Source organism: Eptesicus fuscus, chromosome 5 (genome assembly GCF_027574615.1).
Source record: "Eptesicus fuscus isolate TK198812 chromosome 5, DD_ASM_mEF_20220401, whole genome shotgun sequence".
In the NCBI taxonomy this organism is placed as follows: domain Eukaryota; kingdom Metazoa; phylum Chordata; class Mammalia; order Chiroptera; family Vespertilionidae; genus Eptesicus; species Eptesicus fuscus.
In genome coordinates, this window is record NC_072477.1 from 86,253,012 (window position 1) to 86,265,474 (window position 12,463).

Sequence of the window (12,463 nt, forward strand, 5' to 3'; positions counted from 1 at the left end):
AGCAAATAGCAGAAATAATTGAATGAGCCTGGATAAAGATGATGAATTCTAAAAACTGTGAGTACACACTAAGCCATGATTCTGAGAGTGAATGATTGTGATGTGCACAAATGTGGGCAGGTACAGGAGAGAGTGATGGCTCTGTGTTCAGAAAGACCAGACCTAGAATTGATATGGACAAGAGTAAAGAGTTTTATCAGTAATATCATACTGTGAAAGAATTCATGTAGCATTGTCTGGGAACAAATCTAAGGCTAGGGTAGCAGTACACGAAAGGGAAAATAAGACAACACAGTGGCATAAAAAACAGCAGGAATTAGGGAGCCCATGGCCTGAAAGATCTCTTTTGATCTCAGTTTTCTATGATTCCAAAACAAATGTGTCTCCTTTGTGAATTTTTTCTAAGCAATAACAATTCAAGCTTCAGTTGGATGTCAAGTATGTCGGCCCCTCTCCCAGGCTGTCTGACTTGGGTCTGGGGAGTCTTAATGGCTTATGACTCAGCAGGTTTAGGAAGTAGCAACAGATGTCTGTTCTCTGTTTGTTAAAACTCATGACCAATACTTCTTATAATCTAAAATTTTAAACCAAATGGCCTAAAAATGTCCATATATCTAAAATTAGAAGCCAAATGTCTAAAAATGACTAAGATTTAGCTCAGAATAAATTCAAAACATTTTATGATTTACTGCTTCAAATTTCAAAAGTTCAAGTGATGTGGCAAAGTTTGGTAGTAATTGCAAAAATTTCTTCAGGATCTAGTAATCTGTCAGAATTGTGTACTTTAAAAATATATAGCTATATACATGTATATATTTTAAATTTTCCCCAATGGACACTGCATGATATTATGTATATATGTGGCTTATTTCTTGACATTTTCTCTTAGATGAATTGACCATGTATCCTACTTAGGGCAAAGGAAGTTCAGTGAAACTATAGTAAATTTGATACCAAGAAAAAGACAAAAGACATGAATGTAAATTGAAGTGACTTTAAGGGCTGGATATAGGATGACATCAGCATGTTGGCAAGAAATAGGGATACACAGTGAGGCTAGACTGTCTGATGTTCTGTTCAGGGTGGAACAAATGAAGATGAAGGCAAATGCAAAGCTATAAGCGATAAATACAACTGTCAAACTGTGCCCTTCATAGTTATTAGCATATTTATTTTCTAGTGTAGAGGATATTACTTAACATATACAATTCATATATCACCTCCCTCTTTTTTTCTCCCATGTCTTCGTCTGTATCAGCCCTGCTGTAGCTCTGACCTGCCACCCACTCCAAGAAGATTTTGAAACCTGTGTTCTGTAATAAACTTCTCCTTTGTCTTTCAGGACTCCTTCCTCCTCCAGCTAACTGAAACTGGACTTTTACTTGACCATAAAACCTTCCTATTGCTCACTTAACAGCTCTACTTACAGATAAAGGTCTCAGATTTGTCTAAAAACGTAGGTGTGCAACAAGGACTGGAAGAGTAAATCCAGGAAGCAGGAAAAGCCTGTTTAAAGATGTGTTTCAAATTGATCACTGCCTGTGACAATGGGAGATCAATCCATCCGTGGCACTCTGAGTACCAGGGGATAGGAGAGGGGAGCATGTGCTACCAGCTAAGTGTTGGTAAAGTTTTGTCCTAATCAGTGCTAACTCCCTCCATTGTCAGATTGCACACAAGTGCCCACCACATTTTAGGGTGAGAAAGGCCACAGGGCAGAAAGCAGGAGCTGAGAGGCAGAGCTGAGCTGAGATGCTGTCAGGTTACTGTGGGAAGCTGATTGGGGCAGCAATGCCTGAAGTAAGCCATGGCCCAGGGAATGATGAGAGGTACATGGCACGTTCCATACGAGGGGCAGCTAGTTCCTTCATCTCTGCTGCATCTAGTCCATTGTTTCCTGGCTTTACCCTGGCCTCTGCAATCCATGGCATCTCCCTCACCTCAGCTTCCAGCCCGAAGATGCTCTTCCAGTCTCCGCAGTGATGGTAACCCTGAAACCTCCATCTTCCTCCACAGCCTGTGTCCATCTCCATTTTCCATGGTGTCAGTATACATGGTGATGGTGCTTTAACTCCCTGGCCTCGAAACTCATCTTCAGGTACCACTCAGCCTCACTTACCCCAGCACAGCCTCACCTGTGGCTGCACGGACACCCAGGCCTTCCACACCCGTACATCCTGAATACAGGAATTTCCCCCAATACATAACCAATTGGCTTCCTCAACCTTTCTGCTCTCCTCTTTGTTCCCTGTGTGCCTTCTAAGGCTTCCCTGCTTCCCAACTCATATCCAAGCAATTCTGGTGTATGTGCTTCCTTACTTAGACTGGACTTCTTGAAATGAATAATCATGTCAATAACATGTGAGATACCACCTTTTGCTTACTGTCGACTTTATTGATCCATATCCTTCGTTCTTACCAAAGGTTACTGGAGAAAATTCTGAAAGCCATGATACCAGTACAGGTACAAATCTATACTATTTCATCTCTGCTTAAATAGTAATCTTGTTTTATTTATGTACTAGAGGCCCGTTGCACAAAGAGATTCGTGCAATAGGCCTTCCTTTCCTTGGCTTCCAGCACCGGTTTTCCTCCGGCACCTGGGACCCAGGCTTTCGCTCTGGCCAGAGTCTGCCATCTTCGTCTTCACTGCTTTGCTGTAGACTCCGGCCAGAGTCTGCCATCTTCATCTTCGCTGCAGACTCCAGAGTCTGCAGTCTTCGTCTTTGCTGCGGCCAGAGTGCCACTCCTGTAGATCCCTTCGTCCCCCGCCCTCCCTCTCATAGCAGACGTCCTGACCGGCCCGGCCACTCAGCGCCTGGAGCAGCTGGGTGGCCACCATCTTTGTCCTTCTAATTTGCATATTCCCTCCTGATTGGCTGGTGGGCATAGTGGAGTGATGGTCAATTTGCATGTTTCTCTTTTATTAGTGTAGATGTTGAACCCCTAGACTAGTGCATTCCTTACATGCCTTTTCCACATCACCCATACTTCCATTCCTAACCTTATGTACTTCTCATTAGGTATCCTTGCTTCCTACTTCACTGAAAATGTTTAAAAAGGACATTACAACTCAAACCCCCACAATTTCTCTTATTTCCACGAGTGTGCTAGAAGCTCTCCACATTTTAAATGGCATTTCTCTTTGATTTGAAACCATTCTGCTATGCCAATCCACAGCCAACTGCAATGCATTCATCTTTTGAAACCAACCATTTTCCCACGGTTGCCTCCTGGAGGAGTCCTCTCTACCCCACACCTGGGTCAGAGCACCCGTTTCTGGGCCGGGCTTCGGGATGTTTTCATTGATCACTAACAGGAGCATTAGGTCCCAACCTGAAGTGGTGTGCAGGGCCTCTATGATCCACTTCTCACATGCCCACACATGCTTCACACTTCTCCCTAATGTAGGAGATCTTTCCCCCTTCTTTGTACTATTCACGTTCTATTCATTCTCCAACAAAAGATAAAAGATGTGAATACTTACTTGTTGGCCTAAAAAGGGTTTTCTAGGTCACGTTCTCTTAGCTGTAGATTTTCCCCTTAAATGTGTATCAAACATGTTTTAAAGGAAACATTCTGTTATTTAGCTGTCCTCGTGTTCAGTGGCCAGTGGGCGGGGGAGGGGGAGTGTATTTTTAGCAACTTTGATTTATGGGGACCCGGACCTGGATTTATATTTAACTTTGAAGAAAACCTTCAGTGGCCTGCTTCTAAGTGGCCTCTAATTTCTGACTTGATGAGGACATTCCAGTGCTATCTCTGCTGCTCCCACTTGTCTTCTTCTGTCCCTTCTCCAGCCTTTTATTCCCACCAGTCAGAGGCCTTCAGGAGCATGTTCATACCAAGACTTTACTTCACAACAGCTCCACTGAAGCAGGGTTCTCAAAATAGGTAACGCCCATGACCAGCCCCCTACAATTGTCTGACAAGAAAGAAATCAATTAAAAGAAGAAACAAGGTTAATGTAAAAATTACAGCTTTTAGAAAAACGAGCACTAATATTTCATTTCAGAAAAAACACGGCAGGGGAGGAGGAGAGGAATGCAAATCTTGGTGAATAGGAAATTGCAGTGACTCAAGAAAATGAATAGCAGTTTAAAGTTGCAGGTCAAATACCCACCAATACCAGAAAGTAATGGCAAAGAAAGGTTAAAAAAAAGAGGTGACAGATCTGCTGATTACAAACGATCTTAAAAATGAGTTTCCTTTGAACATTAAATGGAAAAAATCTAGAGTTTGGAATTCCAACTGTTTACAAAGAAAAGATGATTCAGAAGAACTACGTGACTTAAACAATAACATCTTTCGGATTCTTCTGGGAAGATTGGTAGATAATGTGAAATTTAAACTAACATTTGGACTTTGTCCATTTTGTGCACAGTGAAGACAGTTTTGGCATGCTATTTAAAATATTTTCATATCAGTTTATCTCTCAAAATATAGTGAAAACACACACATCTGCAGCTGCACCCTGTGGTAAAAAGAAAAAAATGGAAGAGCTGAGGCCACTACCTTATATAAAAATAAAGATCAATTCCCTGTATCCATTTTGCACTTATTTTCACCCTTGAATATAAGTAAGATACAATTTTAAGGAATTCTTTGTAAGAGCAAAATTGTCGCGAAAATTTAGGCAAGTTGCTTAACCCTCACTGTGCTTCAGTTTCCCAAATCTAAACATCCAAAGACAACAACGCAACCTACTCCCCAGGTTATTGTGAGGATCTAATAAATGCTTCCTAAAAACTACTTAGGACAGTGTATGAACGTGGTACCAAAAATAAAGAGAAAAAAAATAAGGCAGTGAGATAGTACTTACCATTTATTAAGCCACCAGCAATTAAAACATTCATAACTGCTAGAAAAACAATTAAAAGAATATGTAAGATTATTATTATTATTTTATTTTATTTTTTGCTCTTCTGATTGGTTGTTTTTTGCTTCCTCATATTCCAAATCATTGATTTGATTCTTTTTTTTTAATTTCTTTATTGATTAAGGTATCACATATTTGTCCTCGTCCCCCCATTCCCATCCCACCCCCCTCCCCACACATGCCCCCACCCCTCTGTTGTCCTTAACCACTGGTTAGGCTCATATGCATGCACACAAGTCCCTTGGTTGATCTCCCCCTTTACCCCCACCCTTCCCTACCCTCCCCCCTAGGCCCGACAGTCTGATCCATGCCTCCTTGTTTCTGGGTCTGTTCTTGTTCATCAGTCTATGTTGTTCATTATTTCCCCTAGATGAGTGAGATCATGTGCTATTAGAAATACACTTATAAGAACCGAAAATGAGACAAGCAATAATGGTTATGGTGACTGGCCAATGAATCGGTGTGTAGTGAGTTTCTTTCTGGGCCTACAGTTCTTTTGAGACCCAATTTCAATGTCCAACAGTTCCTTATGTGTACATGTCAGCACTGAAATCCTCGACTGTTGAATCCTTGTAAATTATTCTTTATTTCAGTTAGTGTATGCTTAATTTCCGACTGGTCCTTTTTCATGTCTTTGATGTTCTGACTGAGGTTCTTGAAATTCTCACGAAGATCCTTGAAAGTCTCACTAAGTCCCTTGAAGCTCTTATTAAGATCCTTGAGCAACCTATTGTTTAAAACTCTGTATCAAGTAGTTTGCTTTCTTCCATTTTTTTTTTTTTCTGGAGATTTCTTCTGTTCTTTCATTTGTGACATGTTTTTTTTTGTTTTGTTTTTTGCCTGTTTCCCTGTGTTTGTTTCTATGTATTAGGTAGAGCTGCTATGTCTCCTGGAATTGGTAGAGTGGCCTTGTGTAGTAGATGTCCTGTAGGGCCCAGTGGTTCAGCCTCCTCAGTTACCTGAACTGGACACTCTAGGTGTGCCCTGTGTGGGCTGTGGGCACAGTCTTGTTATAGTTGAGTCTTGAATGCTGTTGGCGTCACTGGGAGAAATTTATCTCCAGGCCAATTGGCTGTGAGGACCAGCTGCAACTATAGTGGAAGAACTGCTTCAGTGGGTCTTTGGTGTTCACTGAGTCTGCCCTTGTGTCTGTCCCTTGTGGATGTGTAGAATTGTAATCTTGCATGGTCTGAAGCTGTCTACCAGGTGCATTGGCTCTGGGGTCTCCCGGGAGGTGCAAAGTCAGCCACTGCCTGGGGCCACTGGAAGGAGTTATGCAATAGGTGTTATTTGTATTGGGCTTGGAAATGCCCAGGCAAGGACCAGCTGTGAAGCAAGGCAGGCTGGTCCTAGTGCTGGGTCTTGGGCCTTTTACTGATAGGTATGGGGCACACTGACACCAGCTGCTGCTTGTTTGAGAGATTTTAGCAAAGTTTAAAGCCTGAGCCAGGACAGGCCATTCATATGGAAAAGCAGCTGCAAACAGATTGGGTGGGGCTGCAAATTGGATGGGGCTGGGTCTCAGGGTTAAGCAAACCTGAGTGGAGCAAACAGTGTGAGCCAGGTTGATGAAAACTCAGATATGGCTGCCAGTCAGCTCTGCAATGGGGAGGTCTCAGCACAAGAGCAATGTCCTCTGTGAGCACCCCTGTCTGGGAGAAAGCTGTCCCCAACTTCTTGTTCTGATGCCAGACAATCCAGTTCCTCCCCATATGTCCCTGGATTCTCCCCTCACCATTGCCCCAGCACTGGAGCTCAGAGGGATCAAGTCTGAGTAAGTCTGTATGCTGGCCCTTTAAGAGAAACTGCCTGGGCCTCCAGCAGCCTCCATGTCACTCAGCCACAATCCCTGCTGGTTTTTACAGCCTGAAGTTACAGGGACTTCTCTTCCCAGCTCTGGAACACTGGGCTTGGGGGTCTGTGTGGGGCTGGGACCCTTCTCCTCACAGGAGGCTCTGCAGCCAAGATATCCCTCCTGATTAAAAACAAACAATCAATCAATCAAACAAACAAACAAACAAACATGCCACACTTGGGTGCCTGACCAGCCTGTTTCGTACCTTCGCCCCTCCAACCAGCCTCAATGTATTTTCTTTTTACTTCTCTAGTTGTAGGACTTCCACTATGCCATAATTCAGGTGGTTCTGAATGATGGTTGTTCTGTATTTTAGCTGTAATTTTGATGTTGTTGTGGGAGGTGGCGAGTACAGGCATTTACTTATGCTGCCATCTTGGTTCTGGGACAATTTCAAGAGTACCAGCATTCGCATTATGGGGGTGCCAAAAGGAGAAGAGAGAGAGCAAGATATTGAAAACCTATTTGAAGAAATAATGACATTAAACTTCCCCTATATGGTGAAAGAAATAGATTTATAAGTCCAGGAATCACAAAGGGTGCCAAACAAGAGGAACCCAAAGAGGCCCACACCAAGACACATCATGATTAAAATGCCAAGGACTAAAGACAAAGAGAGAATCTTAAGAGCAGCAAGACAAAAGCAGTTAGTTACCTATAAGGGAGTGCTCATATGACTGTCAGCTGATTTATCAACACAAACTTTGCAGGCCAGAAGGGAGTGGCAAGAAATCTTCAAAATGATGAGGAGCAAGGACCAACAACTAAGATTACTCTACCCAGCAAAGCTATCATTTAGAATTAAAGGTCAGATAAAGAGCTTCACAGACAATAAAAAGCTAAAGGAGTTCATCATCACCAGACCAGTATTGCATGAAATGTTGAAGTGTATTCTTTAAGAAGAGGAAGAAGGAGAAGGAGAAAAGGTAAAAAAATATGAACAATAAAATGACAAGAAATAAATAGCTATCAATAAGTAAATCTAAAAACCAAAATAAATGAACAAGGAATCTAATAAACAAAATAAACTAATAAATAAAATAGAACCAGATTCATAAAAACATGGAACAGACTGATGAATTTCAGAGAGAAGGAGGGCAGGAAGAGATTAAACAAAGAACTTATATGCATATATGCATTACCTATGGACATAGACAATAGGGTGGTGAAAGCCTGGGATGAGGCTTACTAGTTAAATTCTTATGTTTTACCTCTGATTTGTATATCCAAAGATATTATAAAATTAAATCCCAAACTTGTTGCTGCCAACATCTCCATAAAAACTTTTAAAAAACAATCAAATCTTTGTTTTTATATTTTCATATTTTGAGTGTTTATGATGTGAAGACACAGGCTATATTTACATTTCATCAGCTACATCATTTTGGATCAACACTTAGCACTGTGCTTAGTTGGAACTCTAAATTTAGGGATGATTCTCTGGTCCAAGATTCCCATGAAGCTAGGTCATTCACAACCAACATTTAAAGAAAAACAAGAATATGATCCTAATTGTGCCAATTCATTCCAATTATGAATTTTGAAGAGCTGGTATATACTATTTGAGATTCAGATACACACATGTAGTTCTTGTTTCAAATGAAAAACTCTGACTCATAAATGAAGTCAACGGGTATTTGTACGAAGTGCTTAATAAGTGGCCACCATTGTCCACCGAAAGATGTATAAGATCAAGTCCTTTGGCGCATAGTCCCTCATTAAAGACAAGTTCTAAACAGTAGAAATAATTAAAAGTGATAAAAATAGTATATAACCACATATACTACAGATTGAATGTACAATAGACATTTGGAGAAGGGAAAGATTAACTGTGGAGCTTTGTCACCATCAATTGTCCACTTTTAAATTATGTATTGTAGTTAAACTATTTATCTTTAGCAAGAACCTTAAAAAATACTTCTGAGGAAGTTTCCCCTCACCTAGAGGTGGTTTGTAAATATAAAGCAATGTAAGGAAATAAATCGTGTGGAATTTCAAACCTAAATCCTTATTTACTTTAATTTGGACAACAAAAATGGGCTAGAGAGTTAGATTTAGGTGCTATTATATCCAATCTACAAATATTGTTTCCTTGAACACTTTCTAAGCATTCAGTCAAGCTTGACATATTATAGTTCCAATCCGAGTTCTCTAATTTTACACAAACAACAGTTGAAAGAAAATATGCTAAATATCTCTGAAATTTTCAATTAAAAACCTGGATTTTTAAATGCTATTGCAGATATCCAGTATTTGAAACACGATTGTTTCAACCTTTATTCCCCATAGTTTACATTCCTTTAAACCTCTAACAATGTTAACGTTTAAAAATTATCTCATTCTAAATACTGGTTTTCCTGCCTCAATGTTCTTGTTTGTTTGTTTGGTTTGGTTTTTGTTTGTTTTTTTACTGGCAATAAATCACCTTCAACCCCAAATACCCAAGGCACTGGCTGAAGGAGAATTTTTATTACTTTTATGTACAGAAAACTCAAGAATGCACACTTAGCCCAGCTTAGGGTCCGTTGCCTCCCCAGTGCCATTGGATCTCATTGTATCTGTCCTTGTAATTGGTCCGATGCCTCCACCAGCTTAGCCAGAGCTCCCTCTTTCGAGTTAACCTGTGTGAAGGCCACGGTGGTGCGGGTCTTCCTGTGGGCCGGCCGCCCCAGCCTGGCCTTCCCCTGCTAATGCAGTGGGGGACCCCATCTTCCGGTGCAGGGCGGGCAGGAAGACCCCCAGCCCGATGGGGTCCATGCTGTGTGCTATTACCACCAGCTGGCCGTGTGTTCTCCACCAGGGTGGTGACCCTGTGAACCCTGCTCCAAGGACAGGGGGCCTCTGGGTGGGGACATCCCCTTTGCCAGTAGCTGTTTTCGCAGCCCGGGCCAACCATCTCTGCTTCTTCTCTTGCTTTGTCTCGGGCTGTACTTGCGGGGCAGCTTCAGCAGTTGCGTAGCTGTTTGGGGGTCCAAGGCCTGGACAAACTGATTTATGCTGGAGGCACTTTCAGACATTTGTAGAGAACAGCCCTTTGCTGCTGCAGCCTAATGTAGGGCCATTTGGTAATATGGGCTCGGTTCCTCTTGGGCTGGAAGTCCTGTCCAATGCCAAAATTCTTGGGCCTTTTCTCAAACAGGGGGTTGACCACCTTCTTGGCCGCCTGCTTCTTCAGGACAGCAGTGGCCAGGGCCACCTTCTTTCCCTGAACCTGTCTTCCCTTTGGCATCTTGGGCGGCGGGAGGAGAGAGCCCTGTCTCAATGTCTTAATTTATAAAACTACTAGAGGCCTGGTGCACGAAATTCGTACACAGGAGGGGGGGCCCTCAGCCTGGCCTGCACCCTCTCACAATCCGGGACCACTGGCTCTTAACCGCTTGCCTGCCTGCCTGCCTGATTGCCCCTAACCACTCTGCCTGCCTGCCTGATCACCCCTAACTGCTCACCTGCCTGCCTGATCACCCCTAACCACCTCTGCCTTGGCCTCCGCTGCCTCAGCTTCATCGGGAAGGTCATCCGGAAGGATGTCCAGAATGATATCTGGAAGGTCGTTCGGCTATCTGGTCTAATTAGCATATTACGCTTTTATTATTATAGATGTGTTATTTTTAGCATGGTAATCTAATCAACAGGGCATACTTCTACCAGATTACAATAATTATAAAGCATCTTTTATAGTAGAATCAACATTAATTTTTTTATAATGTAATAAATCATGATAAAAATGAAACAGAATATATACAAGGAGATCAAAGCAGGGGATGATTTTATATGGTGCTTTAAAATCAACACTTAAAAAATGATTTACTTGCCAATTTGTTCAAGAATCTATTTGATATAGTTTTTATGTTCAGGGACAAATGTATGATATTCTCTTAGCTGGTCTTTATTAAGCAAGTTCCATATGCAAGACCCTGAGCCAAGTGTGTTTGAATAGTTCACTAGAAATGGAGTATGGAATTCAGCAGATGCCCACTAGGAAACACTGCCAGTCACAGCCAGTGGGGAAAGCCTGGATGTCTTTCCACATTGTAACAACCACTTATTGTGCAGAAAGGACTGATCTAATCAGGAAGATACACTCCTATAGAGAGGTGGGTGGATAATTAGAAGGTAAACACATAGGTCTATCTAGAAACAAATATTTACATGTAGAGAATGCTAGTAATTGTTAGATACTGGGAAGTTTTATTGAATTACTAGAGGCCCAGCATGCGAAATCACACAAGACCCATAGTCCCTCCCACTGCTGCCGCGGGACCCAGAGTCCCTCCTGCCTCCAATGCAGGATCCAGAATCCATCCCACCTGCTGCTGCGGAACCCATCAATGTGCCTCCTGGTGACTGGTCATTTGGTCATTACAGTGTTACAGCATTACGGCCACTGGCTTTTTATAATATAGACTAGAGGCCCGGTGCACGAAATTCGTGCACGGAGGGGGGTTGTCCCTCAGCCCAGCCTGTACCCTCTCCAATCTGGGACCCCTCAAGGGATGTCCGACTGCCCAGGGATCGGGCCTAAACGGGCAGTCGGACATCCCTCTCACAATCTAGGACTGCTGGCTCCCAACTGCTTGCCTGCCTGCCTTCCTGATTGCCCCTAACCGCTTCTGCCTGCCTCTCACAATCCAGGACTGCTGGCTCCCAACTGCTTGCCTGCCTGCCTTCCTGATTGCCCCTAACCGCTTCTGCCTGCCAGCCTGATCACCCCCTAACCACTCTGCTGCCAGCCTGTTTGCCCCCAACTTCCCTCCTCTGCTGGCCTGGTCACCACTAACTGCCCTCTCCTGCAGGGTTGATCACCTCCAACTGCCCTCCCTTGCAGGCTTGGTCCCTCTCAACTGCCCTCCTTGCAGGCCAGGTGCCTCCCAACTGCCCTCTCCTGCTGGCCATCTTGTGGTGGCCATCCTGTGTCCACATGGGGGCAGGATCTTTGACCACATGGGGGCAGCTATATTGTGTGTTGCAGTGATGATCAATCTGCATAGTACTCTTTTATTAGATAGGGTAGAGGCCTGGTACAGGGGTGGGGGCCAGCTGGTTTGCCCTGAAGGGTGTCCCTGATCAGGGTGGGGTACCCTGGGGGCGTGGGGTGGCCTGAGCGAGGGGCCTGTGGTGGTTTACAGGCCGGCCACGCCCCCTGGCAACCCAAGCGGAGGCCCTGGTATCTGGAATTTATTTTCCTTCTACAATTGAAACTTTGTAGCCTGGAGCAGAGCCAAGCCTGGGGCTCCCTCCGAGGCCCGAAGCCATTTGTGTTGGGGTTATAATTGAAACTTTGTTGCCTTAAGCGGGTGGGCACGGCCAGGGTGTGTGGAAAGCTTTGCTTCCCCTGTTGCCGGCGGCAACCCTGGCCTGCTCTCTCAAGCTCCATTCTGCCGCCATTTGTTTGAATTTGTTTACCTTCTATAATTGAAACTTTGTAGCTTGAGTGGAGGCTTAGGCCTGCAAGGGCTGGCAGAAAGCTTGGCTTCCTCTGTTACCTAGGAAACCTTGCTCTCTGTGGCTGTAGCCATCTTGGTTTGGGTAAATTTGCATACTCGCTCTGATTGGATGGTGGGTGTGGCTTGTGGGTGTGTCGGGGGTATGGTCAATTTGCATATTTGTCTATTATTAGATTAGACTAGAGGCTGATGCACGAAAATTCATGCAAGAGTAGGCTTTCCTTCCCCTGGCTGCTAGCACTGGCTTCCCTCCAGCACCCAGGACCCGGGCTGCTTCCCTCCTCT

The 12,463-nt window shown here is 43.6% G+C and overlaps 1 pseudogene; it reads right to left on the bottom strand.

Moving 5' to 3' along the window:
* Positions 1-9,249: 9,249 nt before the first annotated feature.
* On the bottom strand, positions 9,250-9,963 carry LOC103300314 (60S ribosomal protein L7a-like; annotated as a pseudogene).
* Between the last annotated feature and the right edge of the window lie 2,500 nt (positions 9,964-12,463).